At 57.5% G+C, this 13,987-nt stretch overlaps 1 protein-coding gene across 1 annotated transcript in view; it reads right to left on the bottom strand.

The window, feature by feature from the left end:
* Positions 1-13,987, bottom strand: part of LOC141083112 (uncharacterized) — a 126,187-nt gene that overhangs the window by 56,836 nt on the left and 55,364 nt on the right. The gene's annotated exons all lie outside the window — the stretch shown is intronic.

Raw genomic sequence — 13,987 nt, 5'->3', positions numbered from 1 at the left:
TGGGTGGGGCCCCTCAGGGTCCGATTTGGTGGCCGGGGCCCCTCAGGGGCTGATTTGATGGGTGGGGCCCCTCAGGGTCCGATTTTGTGGCCGGGGCCTTTCAGGGTCCGACTTTGTGGCCGGGGCTCCTCAGGGTCCGTTTTTGTGGCCGGAACCCCTCAGGGTCCGATTCTGTGGCCGGGGCCCCACAGGGTCAGATTTTGTGGGTGGGGACCCTCAGTGTCCGATTTTGTGGCCGGGGCCCCTCAGGGTCCGATTTTGTGGGTGGGGCCCCTCAGGGTCCGATTTGGTGGGTGGGGCACCTTAGGGTCCGATTTTGTGGGTGGGGCCCCTCAGGGTACAATTTTGTGGTCGGGGCCCCTAAGGGTCCGATTTGGTCGCCAGGGCCCCTCAGGGTCCGATTTGGTGGGCGGGGCCCTCAGGGTCTGATTTGGTGGGTGGGGCCCGTCAGGGTCCGATTTGGTGGGCGGGGCCCTTTAGGGTCCGATTTGGTGGGTGGGGCTCCTCAGGGTCCGATTTTGTGGTTGGGGCCCTTCAGAATCCGATTTGGTGGGTGGGGCCCCTCTGGGTCCGATTTGGTGGGCGGGGCCCCTCATGGTCCGATTTGGTGGGTGGGGCCCCTTAGGGTCCGATTTGGTGGGTGGGGCTCCTCAGGGTCCCATTTTGTGGTTGGAGCCCTTCAGAATCCGATTTGGTGGGTGGGGCCCCTCAGGGTCCGATTTGGTGGCCGGTGCCCCTCAGGGTCTGATTTTTTGGGTGGGGCCCCTCAGGGTCTGATTTGGTAGGTGGGGCCCCTCAGGGTCCGATTTTGTGGCCGGGTCCCCTCATGGTCCGATTTGGTGGCCGGGGCCCCTCAGGGTCCAATTTGGTGGGGGGCCCCTCAGGGTCCGATTTGGTGGGCGGACCCCTCAGGGTCCGATTTGGTGGGCGGGGCCCCTTAGGGTCCAATTTGGTGGGTGGAGCTCCTCAGGGTCCGATTTTGTGGTTGGGGCCCTTCAGAATCCGATTTTGTGGGTGGGGCCCTTCAGAATCCGATTTTGTGGGTGGGGCCCCTTAGGATCCGATTTTGTGGGTGGGGCCCCTCAGGGTCCAATTTGGTGGGCGGGGCCACTCTGGGTCTGATTTGGTGGGCGGGGCCACTCTGGGTCTGATTTGGTGGGCGGGGCCACTCTGGGTCCAATTTGGATGCCAGGGTGGCTCAGCCTCCTTTTTGTAAGCCAGGGTCTATCAGCCTCCGATTTGGAGCCTTGGGTCACTCAGCTTTCGATTTGGCGCGCCGACCCTTTAAGACTCATTCTTTAAGAATCACTTTGGCGCGTCGGCCCTTTAAGAGCCAGGGTGGCTCACTGGGCTTCTAAATCAACTTTGGCGGACATTCTGTCTCAGGGGCATGCGTCATGTGATGAAGCTAGATTTGCATTTGTGCTATGGGTTTCGCTTTAAGAGCTGATATTATGTGGCAGAAGCTCTGTCCTCGGGGCGTCATGTGACGTTCGTAGGCGTTGGCATAGTAACTGGGTGTGCCTGCGCATATCAATGAGCTCAACTGCCATTTCAATCGCCTCAGGGCACGTTTTGCCATTTCCCATTGAAAAGCATTGGAGACAGTGCATTCCAATGACGGGAAAAAAAAATTTCAAACGCAAATTGCGCAAAAACTACAAATCCGATCGACACGAAAAATACTTAGCACACCTCTCATGGACACTGGCTTCGAAACGACGCCTCAGCAGAGTCTGTGCATGCAGCGGTTCGGGTCGCATTAATTGCGGAAATCAACTGAACTGAATAGTAATAATAATACTAGATGTGTATTTCCTGAAGGAAGTACAGATAGTGGTTTGAAATGGTTCCTGGGCTGCCCCTTTAAGAGAGACTTGCCTGCTGCCCCTGCAAGACTTTAAACTCAGGATCCGTTTTAAATGTGGGTGCCTCTCAGGGGCCACTTTGGCCTCAGGGTCTGATTTGGTGGGTGGGGCCCCTCAGGATCCGATTCGGTGGCCTGGGCTCCTCAGGATTTGAATTAGTGGCCGGGATTCATCAGGGTCCAATTTTGTGGGTGTGGCCCCTCAGGGTCCGATTTTGTGGGTGGGTCCCCTCAGAGTCCGATTTTATGGGTGGTGCCCCTCAGGGTCCGATTTTGTGGGTGGGGCCCCTCATGGTCCGATTTTGTGGGTGGAGCCCCTCAGGGTACGATTTTGTGGCCGGGGCCCCTCAGGGTACGATTTTGTGGCCGGGGCCCCTCAGGGTCTGATTTTATGGCCGGGGCCCCTCAGGGTCTGATTTTGTGGGTGGGGCCCCTCAGGGTCTGATTTTGTGGACGGGGACCCTCAGGGTCCGATTTTGTGGCCGAGGCCCCTCAGGGTCCGATTTTGTGTCCGGGGCCCCTCAGGGTCCGATTTTGTGGCCGGGGCCCCTCAAGGTCCGATTTTGTGGGCGGAGCCCCTCAGGGTCCGATTTTGTGGCCGGGGCCCCTCAGTGTCCGATTTGGTGGGTGGGGCCCCTCAGGGTCCGATTTGGTGGGCGGGGCCCCTCAGGGTCCAATTTGTTGGGCGGGGCCCCTCAGGGTCCAATTTTGTGGGTGGGGCCCCTCTGGGTTCGATTTTGTGGCCGGGATCTCTCAGGGTCCAGTTTTGTGGCCGGGGCCCCTCAGGGTCCGATTTTGTGGCCGGGGCCCCTCAGGGTCCGATTTTGTGGTTGGGGCCCCTCAAGGTCCGATTTTGTGGTTGGGGCCCCTCAGGGTCTGATTTTGTGGACGGGGCCCCTCAGGGTCCGATTTTGTGGCCGAGGCCCCTCAGGGTCCGATTTTGTGTCCGGGGCCCCTCAGGGTCCGATTTTGTGGCCGGGGCCCCTCAAGGTCCGATTTTGTGGGCGGAGCCCCTCAGGGTCCGATTTTGTGGCCGGGGCCCCTCAGTGTCCGATTTGGTGGGTGGGGCCCCTCAGGGTCCGATTTGGTGGGCGGGGCCCCTCAGGGTCCGATTTGTTGGGCGGGGCCCCTCAGGGTCCAATTTTGTGGGTGGGGCCCCTCTGGGTTCGATTTTGTGGCCGGGATCTCTCAGGGTCCAGTTTTGTGGCCGGGGCCCCTCAGGGTCCGATTTTGTGGCCGGGGCCCCTCAGGGTCCGATTTTGTGGTTGGGGCCCCTCAAGGTCCGATTTTGTGGTTGGGGCCCCTCAGGGTCTGGTTTTGTGGTTGGGGGCCCTCAGGGTCCGATTTTTTGGCCGGCGCCCATCAGGGTCCGATTTTGTGGCCGGGGCCCCTCAGGGTCCGATTTTGTGGCTGGGGCTCCTCAGGGTCCGATTTTGTGGTTGGGGCCCCTCAGGGTCTGATTTTGTAGTTGGGGCCCCTCAGGGTCTGATTTTGTGGCTGGCGCCCATCAGGGTCCGATTTCGTGGCCGGGGCCCCTCAGGGGCCGATTTTGTGGTTGGGCCGCTCAGGGTCCGATTTTGTGGCCGGGGACCCTCAGGTTCCGATTTTGTGGCCGGGGCCCCTCAGGGTCCGATTTTGTGGGTGGGGCCCCTCAGGGTCCGATTTTGTGGCTGGGGCTCCTCAGGGTCCGATTTTGTTGGTTGGGCCCCTCAGGATCCGATTTTGAGGGTGGGGCCCCTCAGTGTCCGATTTTGTGGGTGGGGCCCTTCTGGGTACGATTTTGTGGCCGGGATCTCTCAGGGTCCGATTTTGTGGCCGGGGCCTCTCAGGGTCCGATTTTGTGGCCTGGGCCCCTCAGGGTCCGATTTTGTGGTTGGGGGCCCTCAGGGTCCGATTTTGTGGGTGGGGCCCCTCAGAGTCTGATTTGGTTGGCGAGGTCCCTCAGGGTCCGATTTGGTGGGCGGGGCCTCTCAGGGTCCGATTTTGAGGGCGGGGCCCCTCAGGATCCGATTTTGTGGGTGGGGCCCCTCAGGGTACAATTTGGTGGGCGGGGCCACTCTGGATACAATTTGGTGGGCGGGGCCACTCTGGGTACAATTTGGTGGGCGGGGCCACTCTGGGTCCAATTTGGTGAGCTGGGCCCCTCAGGGTCTGATTTGGTGGGCGGGATCTATCAGAGTCCGATTTGGTGGGCGGGGCCCCTCGGGGTCCAATTTAGTTGGCAGGGACCCTCGGGGTCCGATTTGGTGGGCGGGATCCCTCGGGGTCCGATTTGGTGGGCGGGGCCCCTCGGGGTCCGATTTGGTGGGTGGGGCCCCTCGGGGTCCGATTTGGTGAGCGGGGCCACTCTAGGTCTGATTTGGTGGGCGGGCCACTCTGGGTCCGATTTGGTGGGCGGGGCCCCTCAGAGTTCAATTTGGTCAGCGGGGACCCTCAGGGTACGATTTTGTGGGTGGGGCCCCTCAGGGTCCGATTTTGTGGATGGGGCCTTTCAGAATCCGATTTAGTGGGCGGGGCCCCTCAGGCTCCGATTTGGTGGGCGGGGCCCCTCAGGGTCCGATTTGGTGGGCGGGGCCCCTCAGGGTCCCATTTGGTGGGCGGGGCCCCTCAGGGTCCGATTTGGTGGGCGGGGCCACTCTGGGTCTGATTTGGTGGGCGGGGCCACTTTGGGTCCGATTTGATGGACGGGGTCCTTCAGGGTCCAATTTGGTGGGCGGGGACACTGAGTCTGATTTTGTGGGTTGGGCCCCTCAGGGTCCGATTTTGTGGCCGGGGCCCCTCAGGGTCCGATTTTTTGTCCAGGGCCCCTCAGGGTCCGATTTTGTGTCCGGGGCCCCTCAGGGTCCGATTTTGTAGCCGGTGCCTCTCAGGGTCCGATTTTGTGGTTGGGGCCCCTCAGGGTCTGATTTTTGGGGCCGGGGTCCCTCAGCGTCTGATTTTGTGGGTGGAGCCCCTCAGGGTCCGATTTTGTGACCGGGGCCCCTCAGGGTCTGATTTTGTGGTTGGGGCCCCTCAGGGTCCGATTTTGTGGCCGGGGCCCCTTAGGGTCCGATTTTGCGGGTGGGGCCCCTCAGGGTCCGCTTTTGTTGCCGGGGCCCCTCAGGGTCCGATTTTGTGGCCGGGGCCCCTCACGGACCGATTTTGAGGGTGGGGCCCCTCAGGGTCTAATTTGGTGGGCGGGGCCCCTCAGGGTCCGATTTTGTGGGTGGGGCCCCTCAGGGTGCGATTTTGTGGGTGGGTCCCCTCAGGGTCCGATTTTGTGGCTGGGGCCCCTCAGGGTCTGATTTTGTGGCTGGGGTCCCTCAGGGTCTGATTTTGTGGGTGGAGCCCCTCAGGGTCCGATTTTGTGACCGGGGCCCTCAGGGTCTGATTTTGTGGCTGAGGCCCCTCAGGGTCTGGATTTGTGAGTGGGGCCCATCAGGGTCCGATTTTGTGGGTGGGGCCCCTCAGGGTCCGATTTTGTGGCTGGGGCCCCTCAGTGTCTGATTTTGTGGCTGTGGCCCCTCAGGGTCTGATTTTGTGGCTGTGGCCCCTCAGGGTCTGATTTTGAGGGTGGGGCCCCTCAGGGTCTAATTTGGTGGGCGGGGCCCCTCAGGGTCCGATTTTGTGGTTGGGGCCCCTTAGGGTCCGATTTTGTGGGTGGGGCCCCTCAGGGTCCGATTTTGTGGCTGGGGCCCCTCAGGGTCTGATTTTGTGGGTGGGGCCCATCAGGGTCCGATTCTGTGGGTGGGGCCCCTCAGGGTCCGATTTTGTGACCGGGGACCCTCAGGGTCTGATTTTGTGGGTGGGGCCCCTCAGGGTCCGATTTTGTGGTTGGGGTCCCTCAGGGTCTGATTTTGTGGGTGGGGCCCCTCAGGGTCCGATTTTGTGGCCGGGGCCCCTTAGGGTCTGATTTTGTGACTGAGGCCCCTCTGGGTTCGATTTTGTGGCCGGGGTCTCTCGGTCCGATTTTGTGGGTGGGGCCCCTCAGCGACCGATTTTGAGGGTGGGGCCCCTCAGGGTCTAATTTGGTGGGCGGGGCCCCTCAGGGTCCGATTTTGTGGGTAGGGTCCCTCATGGTCTGATTTTGTGGGTGGGGCCCCTCAGGTTCTGATTTTGTGGTTGGGGCCCCTCAGGTTCTGATTTTGTGGCTGGGGTCCCTCAGGGTCTGATTTTGTGGGTGGGGCCCCTCAGGGTCTGATTTTGTGACTGTGGCCCCTCAGGGTCTGATTTTGTGGTTGGGGCCCCTCAGGGTCCGATTTTGTGGCCGGGGTCTCTCAGGGTCCGATTTTTTGTCCGGGTCCCCTCAGGGTCTGGATTTGTGGGTGGGGCCCCTCAGGGTCCGATTTTGTGGGTGGTGCACCTCAGAGTCCGATTTTGTGGCTGGGGCCCCTCAGGGTCTGATTTTGTGGCTGGGGCCCATCAGGGTCTGATTTTGAGGGTGGGGCCCCTCAGGGTCTAATTTGGTGGGCGGGGCCCCTCAGGGTCTGATTTTGTGGGTGGGGCCCCTCAGAGTCCGATTTCGTGACCTGGGCCCCTTAGGGTCTGATTTTGTGACTGGGGCCCCTCTGGGTTCGATTTTGTGGCCGGGGTCTCTCAGGGTCCGATTTTGTGGGTGGGGCCCCTCAGGGTCTTATTTTGCGGCTGGGGCCCCTCAGGGTCTGATTTTGTGGGTTGGGCCCCTCAGGGTCTGATTTTGTGGGTGGGGCCCCTCAGGGTCCGATTTTGTGACCGGGGCACCTCAGGGTCTGATTTTGTGGTTGGGGCCCCTGAGGGTCCCATTTTGTGACTGGGGCCCCTCTAGGTTCGATTTTGTGACCGGGGACCCTCAGGGTGTGATTTTGTGGGTGGGCCCCCTCAGGGTCCGATTTTGTGACCGGGGCACCTCAGGGTCTGATTTTGTGGTTGGGGCCCATCAGGGTCCGATTCTGTGGGTGGGGCCCCTCAGGGTCCGATTTTGTGACCGGGGACCCTCAGGGTCTGATTTTGTGGGTGGGGCCCCTCAGGGTCCGATTTTGTGGCTGGGGTCCCTCAGGGTCTGATTTTGTGAGTGGGGCCCCTCAGGGTCCGATTTTGTGGCCGGGGCCCCTTAGGGTCTGATTTTGTGACTGAGGCCCCTCTGGGTTCGATTTTGTGGCCGGGGTCTCTCAGGGTCCGATTTTGTGGGTGGGGCCCCTCAGCGACCGATTTTGAGGGTGGGGCCCCTCAGGGTCTAATTTGGTGGGCGGGGCCCCTCAGGGTCCGATTTTGTGGGTGGGATCCCTCATGGTCTGATTTTGTGGGTGGGGCCCCTCAGGTTCTGATTTTGTGGTTGGGGCCCCTCAGGTTCTGATTTTGTGGCTGGGGTCCCTCAGGGTCTGATTTGGTGGGCGGGGCCCCTCAGGGTCTGATTTTGTGGGTGGGGCCCCTCAGGGTCCGATTTCGTGACCTGGGCCCCTTAGGGTCTGATTTTGTGACTGGGTCCCCTCTGGGTTCGATTTTGTGGCCGGGGTCTCTCAGGGTCCGATTTTGTGGGTGGGGCCCCTCAGGGTCTTATTTTGCGGCTGGGGCCCCTCAGGGTCTGGTTTTGTGGGTGGGGCCCCTCAGGGTCTGATTTTGTGGGTGGGGCCCCTCAGGGTCCGATTTTGTGACCGGGGCACCTCTGGGTCGAATTTGGTGGGCGGGGCCCTTCAGGGTCCGATTTGGTGGGCGGGGTCAATCTGGGTCCGATTTGGAGGGCGGGGCTCCTCGGGGTCCGATTTGGTGGGCGGGGTCAATCTGGGTCCGATTTGGTGGGCGGGGCTCCTCAGGTTCCGATTTGGTGGGCGGAGCCCCTCAGGGTCCGATTTGATGGGCGGGGCCCCTCTGGATCCGATTTGGTGGGCGGGGCCACTCTGGGTCCAATTTGGTGGGCGGGGTCACTCTGGGTCCGATTTGGTGGGCGGGGCTTCTCAGGGTCTGATTTGGTGGGCGGTGCTCCTCAGGTTCCGATTTGGTGGGCGGGGCCCCTCAGGGTCCGATTTGATGGGCGGGGCCCCTCTGGATCCGATTTGGTGGGCGGGGCCACTCTGGGTCCGATTTGGTGGGCGGGGTCACTCTGGGTCCGATTTGGTGGGCGGGGCTTCTCAGGGTCTGATTTGGTGGACGGGGCCCTTCAGGGTCCGATTTGGTGGGCGGGGCCACTCGGAGTCTGATTTGGTGGGCTGTGCTACTCTGGGTCTGATTTTTTGAGCGGGGCCACACTGGGTCCGATTTGGAGGCCAGGGTGGCTCAGCCTCCGATTTGGAGGCCGGGGTGGTTCAGCCTCCGATTTGGAGGCCGGGGTGGCTCAGCCTCCGATTTGGAGCCTTGGGTCACTCAGCTTTCGATTTGGCGCGCTGGCCCTTTAAGACTGATTTTGGTGCGCCGGCTCTTTAAGAATCACTTTGGCGCGTCGGCCCTTTAAGAGCCAGGGTGGCTCACTGGGCTTCTAAATCCATTTTGGCGCGCACATTCTCTCTCAGGGGCATGCGTCATGTGATGAAGCTAGATTTGCATTTGTGCTGTGGGTTTTGCTTTAAGAGCTGATATTATGTGGCAGAAGCTCTCTCCTCGGGGCGTCATGTGACGTTCGTAGGCGTTGGCATAGTAACTGGGTGTGCCTGCGCATATCAATGAGCTCAACTGCCATTTCAATAGCCTCAGGGCATGTTTTAAGCTTCCCATTGAAAAGCATTGGAGACAGTGCATTCCAATGACGGGAAAAAAAATTTTCAAACACAAATTGTGCAAAAACTACAAATCCGATCGACACGAAAAATACTTAGCACACCTCTCATGGACGCTGGCTTCGAAACGACACCTCAACGGAGTCTGTGCGTGTAGCGGTTCGGGCCGCATTAATTGCGGAAATCAACTGAATAATGATAATAATAAGAAGAAGAAGTTAGCAGCGTTCGGATTACAATATAGTGGTTTTTTCAAACCACTATAATAATAAGAAGAAGAAGAATAAGTTAGCAGCGTTCGTATTACAATATAGTGGTTTTTTCAAACCACTATAACTAGATGTGTATTTCCTGAAGGAAGTACAGATAGTGGTTTGAAATGGTGCCCGAGCTGCCCCTTTAAGAGCGACTTGCCTGCTGCCCCTGCAAGACTTTCAACTCAGGATCCGTTTTAACTGTGGGTGCCTCTCAGGGGCCACTTTGGCCTCAGGGTCCGATTTTGTGGGTGGGACCCCTCAGGGCCTGATTTTGTGGGTGGGGCCCCTCTGGGTCCGATTTTGTGGCTGGGGCATCTCAGGGTCCGATTTGGTGGGCGGGGCCACTCAGGGTCCAATTTGGTGGGCGGGGCCACTCAGGGTCCGATTTGGTGAGTGGGGCCCCTCAGAGTTCAATTTGGTAAGCGGGGCCCCTCAGGGTCCGATTTTGTGGGTGGGGCCTTTCAGAATCCGATTTAGTGGGTGGGGCCCCTCCGGGTCTGAATTGGTGGGTGGGGCCCCTCAGGGTCCGATTTGGTGGGCGGGGCCCCTCAGGGTCCGATTTGGTGGGCGAGGCCCCTCAGGGTCCGATTTGGTGGGTGGGGCCCCTCAGGGTCTGATTTGGTGGGCGGGGCCACTCTGGGTCTGATTTGGTGGGCGGGGCGACTCTGGGTCTGATTTGGTGGGCGGGGCACTTCAGGGTCCAATTTGGTGGGTGGGGACACTGAGTCTGATTTTGTGGGTTGGGCCCCTCAGGGTCCGATTTTGTGGCCGGGACCCCTCAGGGTCCGATTTTGTGTCCGGGGCCCCTCAGGGTCTGATTTTGTGGCCGGTGCCTCTCAGGGTCTGATTTTGTGGTTGGGGCCCCTCAGGGTCCGATTTTGTGTCCGGAGCCTCTCAGGGTCCGATTTTGTGGTTGGGGCCCCTCAGGATCTGATTTTGTGGCCGGGGCCCCTCAGGGTCCGATTTTGTGGCCCGGGCCCCTCAGGGTCCAATTTTGTGGGTGGGGCCCCTCAGGGTCCAGTTTTATGGCCGGGGCCCCTCAGGGTCCAATTTTGTGGGTGGGGCCCCTCAGGGTCCGATTTTGTGGTTGGGGCCCCTCAGGGTTCAATTTTGTGGTTGGGGCCCCTCAGGATCCAATTTTGTGACCGGGGCCTTCAGGGTCTGATTTTGTGGGTGGGGCCCCTCAGGGTCCGATATTGTGGTTGGGGCCCCTCAGGATCCGATTTTGTGGGTGGGGCCCCTCAGGATCCGATTTTGTGGTTGGGGCCCCTCAGGGTTCAATTTTGTAGGCGGGGCCCTTCAGGGTCCGATTTTGTGGCCGGGGCCCGTCAGGGTCCGATTTTGTGGTTGGGGCCCCTCAGGGTCCGATTTTGTGGGTGGGGCCCCTCAGGGTCCGATTTTGTGAGTGTGGCCCCTCAGGGTCCGATGTTGTGGCCGGGGCCCCTCAGGGTCTGATTTTGTGGCCGGATCCCCTCAGGGTCCGATTTTGTGGGTGGGGCCCCTCAGGGTCCGATTTTGTGGCCGGGGCCCCTCAGGGTCCGATTTTGTGGGTGGGGCCCCTTAGGGTCCAATTTTGTGGGTGGGGCCCCTCAGGGTCCAATTTGGTGGGTGGGGCCACTCTGGGTCTGATTTGGTGGGCGGGGCCACTCTGGGTCCGATTTGGTGGGCGGGGCCACTCTGGGTCCAGTTTGGATGCCAGGGTGGCTCAGCCTCCTTTTTGTAGGCCGGGTCTATCAGCCTCCGATTTGGAGCCTTGGGTCACTCAGCTTTCGATTTGGCGCGCCGGCCCTTTAAGACTCATTTTGGTGTGCCGGCTCTTTAAGAATCACTTTGGCGCGTCGGCCCTTTAAGAGCCAGGGTGGCTCACTGGGCTTCTAAATCCACTTTGGCGCATATTCTCTCTCAGGGGCATGCGTCATGTGATGAAGCTAGATTTGCATTTGTGCTTTGGTTTTGCTTTAAGAGCTGATATTATGTGGCAGAAGCTCTATCTTGGAGAGGTCATGTGACGTTCGTAGGCATTGGCATAGTAAGGCTACTTTCACGCATCAGTTTTTTGCCGTCAGGCAGGATCCGGCTATTTTTAGAAAAAACGGATCCAGCATAAATTTTTGAGAATTGTAGAAACGGATCCGTTTTTCTGCTGCATCTGTCTAGCAGGTTATATCTGTTTCTTGGGGGCTGGCCAATTGGATGTGAACATGCGCAGACTTAAAAAAACGGATCCGGTGGCTGGATCCGTCTTTTTCTGGATCCGGCGCATTCCGGCGCCCATAGACTTTCATTGTGGCAAAAGGCCGGAAGCGTCGGATCCGGCGCTTCCGGCTTTTTCGCCGGAGACAAAAAACATTACAGTAGCCGTTTTTTCCAGACGCCGTAATGAGACGAGTAGCTGGATCTGGCAAAAAACGGATGAAACGCAATGCCATCCGGCGCGATCCGGCGCTAATGTAAGTCAATGGGGAAAAACTGGATCCGGCATTGCATTTTGCCGGATCCGGTTTTACAAAAAAAAGCCGGATTGCGCCTGACGGCAAAAAACTGATGTGTGAAAGAGGCCTAACTGGGTCTGCCTGCGCATATCAATGAGCTTAACTGATATTTCAATCGCCTCAGGGCATGTTTTGTCCATAGCAAAATTTCCCCATTTAAATGCATTGAGACAGTGCATTCCAATGACGGGAAAAAAAATTTTCAAACGCAAATTGCGCAAAAACTACAAATCCGATCGACATGAAAAATACTTAGCACACCTCTCATGGATGCTGGCTTCGAAACGACACCTCAACGGAGCCTGTGCGTGTAGCGGTTCGGGCCGCATTAATTGCGGAAATCAACTGGAAAATAAGAAGAAGAAGAAGAAGAAGAAGAAGAAGTTAGCAGCGTTCGGATTACAATATAGTGGTTTTTTCAAACCACTATAATAAGTTAGCAGTGTTCGGATTACAATATAGTGGTTTTTTCAAACCACTATAATAAGTTAGCAGCGTTCGGATTACAATATAGTGTTTTTTTCAAACCACTATAACTAGATGTGTATTTCCTGAAGGAAGTACAGATAGTGGTTTGAAATGGTGCCCGGGCTGCCCCTTTAAGAGAGACTTGCCTGCTGCCCCTGCAAGACTTTCAACTAAGGATCCGTTTTAACTGTGAGTGCCTCTCAGAGGCCACTTTGGCCTCAGGGTCTGATTTGGTGGGTGGGGCCCCTCAGGATCCGATTCCTTGGCCTGGGCTCCTCAGGGCTTGAATTGTTGGCGGGGATCTCTCCGGCTCCGATTTTGTGGGTGTGGCCCCTCAGGGTCCGATTTTGTGGGTGGGGCCCCTCAGGTTCCGATTTTGTGAGTGGGGCCCCTCAGGGTCCGATTTTGTGGCCGGGGCCCCTCAGGGTCTGATTTTGTGGCCGGATCCCCTCAGGGTCCGATTTTCTGGCCGTGGCCCCTCAGGGTCCGATTATGTGGGTTGGGCCCCTCAGGGTCCGATTTTGTGGCCAGGGCCCCTCAGGGTCCGATTTTGTGGCCGGGGCCCCTCAGGGTCCGATTTTGTGGCCGGGGCCCCTCAGGGTCTGATTTTGTGGTTGGGACCAATCAGGGTCCGATTTTGTGGTTGGGGCCCCTCAGGGTCAGATTTGGTGGGTTGGGCCCCTTAGGGTCTGATTTTGTGGGCGGAGACCCTCTGGGTCCGATTTGGTCAGCGGGGCCACTCTGGGTCTGATTTGGTTGGCGGGACCACTCTGGGTCCGATTTAGTGGGCGGGGGCCCACAGGGTCCGATTTGGTGGGCGGGGCCCCTCAGGGTCCGGTTTGGTGGGCAGGGCCTCTCAGGGTCCAATTTGGTGGGCGGGGCCCCTTAGGGTCTGATTTGGTGGGCGGGGCCCCTCAGGGTCCAATTTTCTGGCTGGGGCCCCTCAGGGTCCGATTTTGTGCGTTGGGCCCCTCAGAGTCCACTTTTGTGGTCGGGGCCCCTCAGGGTCCGATTTTGTGCCAGGGGCCCCTCAGGGTCCGATTTTGTGGTTGGGGCCCCTCAGGGACTGATTTTGTGGCAGGGGCCCCTCAGGGTCCAATTCTGTGGGTGGGGCCCCTTAGGGTCCGATTTGGTGGGCGGGGCCACCAGGGCTGTGGAGTCGGAGCGGAGTCGTGGAGTCGGAGTCGGAGTTAGTTTTGGTTGGAGTCGGAGTCGGTAGAAATGTACCAACTTCGACTCCAGCTTTAAAAAAAATGTATTAATATTTCTGAATTGAACTTTCATATGAATTTTATAAATTTTACTCAAATATATATGTTCTATCAAACTATGAACAACAGTGATAAGCAGTTCTGCTGGAGATAGAGACATTTCTTACTTCTTGTGTGTTACTTTTCTCCACTGCCCTTATCTAATCTTATACTTGGTTAACCTCATGCTGCCCCAACCCCCCTACTTACAATGTATGAAACTGAAAGTGAAAATGTGTTGCAAATTCTTAGTAGTAAAGCTCCTCCTCTAGACTAGATCATACTAGGTGTGCGTCTTCCAAGCATCTCACAGCTGCCTGCTACTCAGAAGAGGAAGACTGTAAGAAGTATTATCCTTTCAACAAACTTTGCATCAGTTAACTGTGAGTACATGAGGAATAATAACAGTATCACTATACCACTATACCACTGTACCACTATATCAGTTGTACGACCTGGCAATAATTTTGTACAATTGTTTTTAGGAAAAACAATTGTCATTTGGATTGTGAATGCAGAATTAAAAACCTGAGAATGTCAAAGAAGTATCACATTAAATCAGCTGTATTTGAACATTTCACCATCACTCAAGATAGAAAACATTATGTCTGTCAGTGTATGACAAATGATCCAGATGAAAACAAATGCTGTGAAGCCAAGATGAGTGCATATTCAGGCAAAGATAAAAATGCTCCTACCAGAGCTTCTAATCTAAAGAGACATTTACAGCGCTTTCATCCAGAAGTATTGAAAGCAGTGGATGAGAAAGACTGCATCCAAACCAATGAACCAGTGCCCAGCTCTTCCAGCCAAACAAAGGAGCAGAGAACTTTGCAGCCATCAGTTGCAAGATATTTTGTCAGTGACAAAGTTACTGTGACAATGACAGTAGATACATTTAAAAAACAGATCATAGAGCTTGTTGTAAAGGATAGTGTGCCTATTTCATTATTTTCACGACCAGCTTTTATGTGTCTGAATGGGGAAA

This window comes from Dendrobates tinctorius, unplaced genomic scaffold (assembly GCF_039654945.1).
Source record: "Dendrobates tinctorius isolate UK_male_01 unplaced genomic scaffold, ASM3965494v1 ptg000019l, whole genome shotgun sequence".
NCBI lineage: Eukaryota > Metazoa > Chordata > Amphibia > Anura > Dendrobatidae > Dendrobates > Dendrobates tinctorius.
This window is presented reverse-complemented; position numbering and strand designations above follow the sequence as displayed.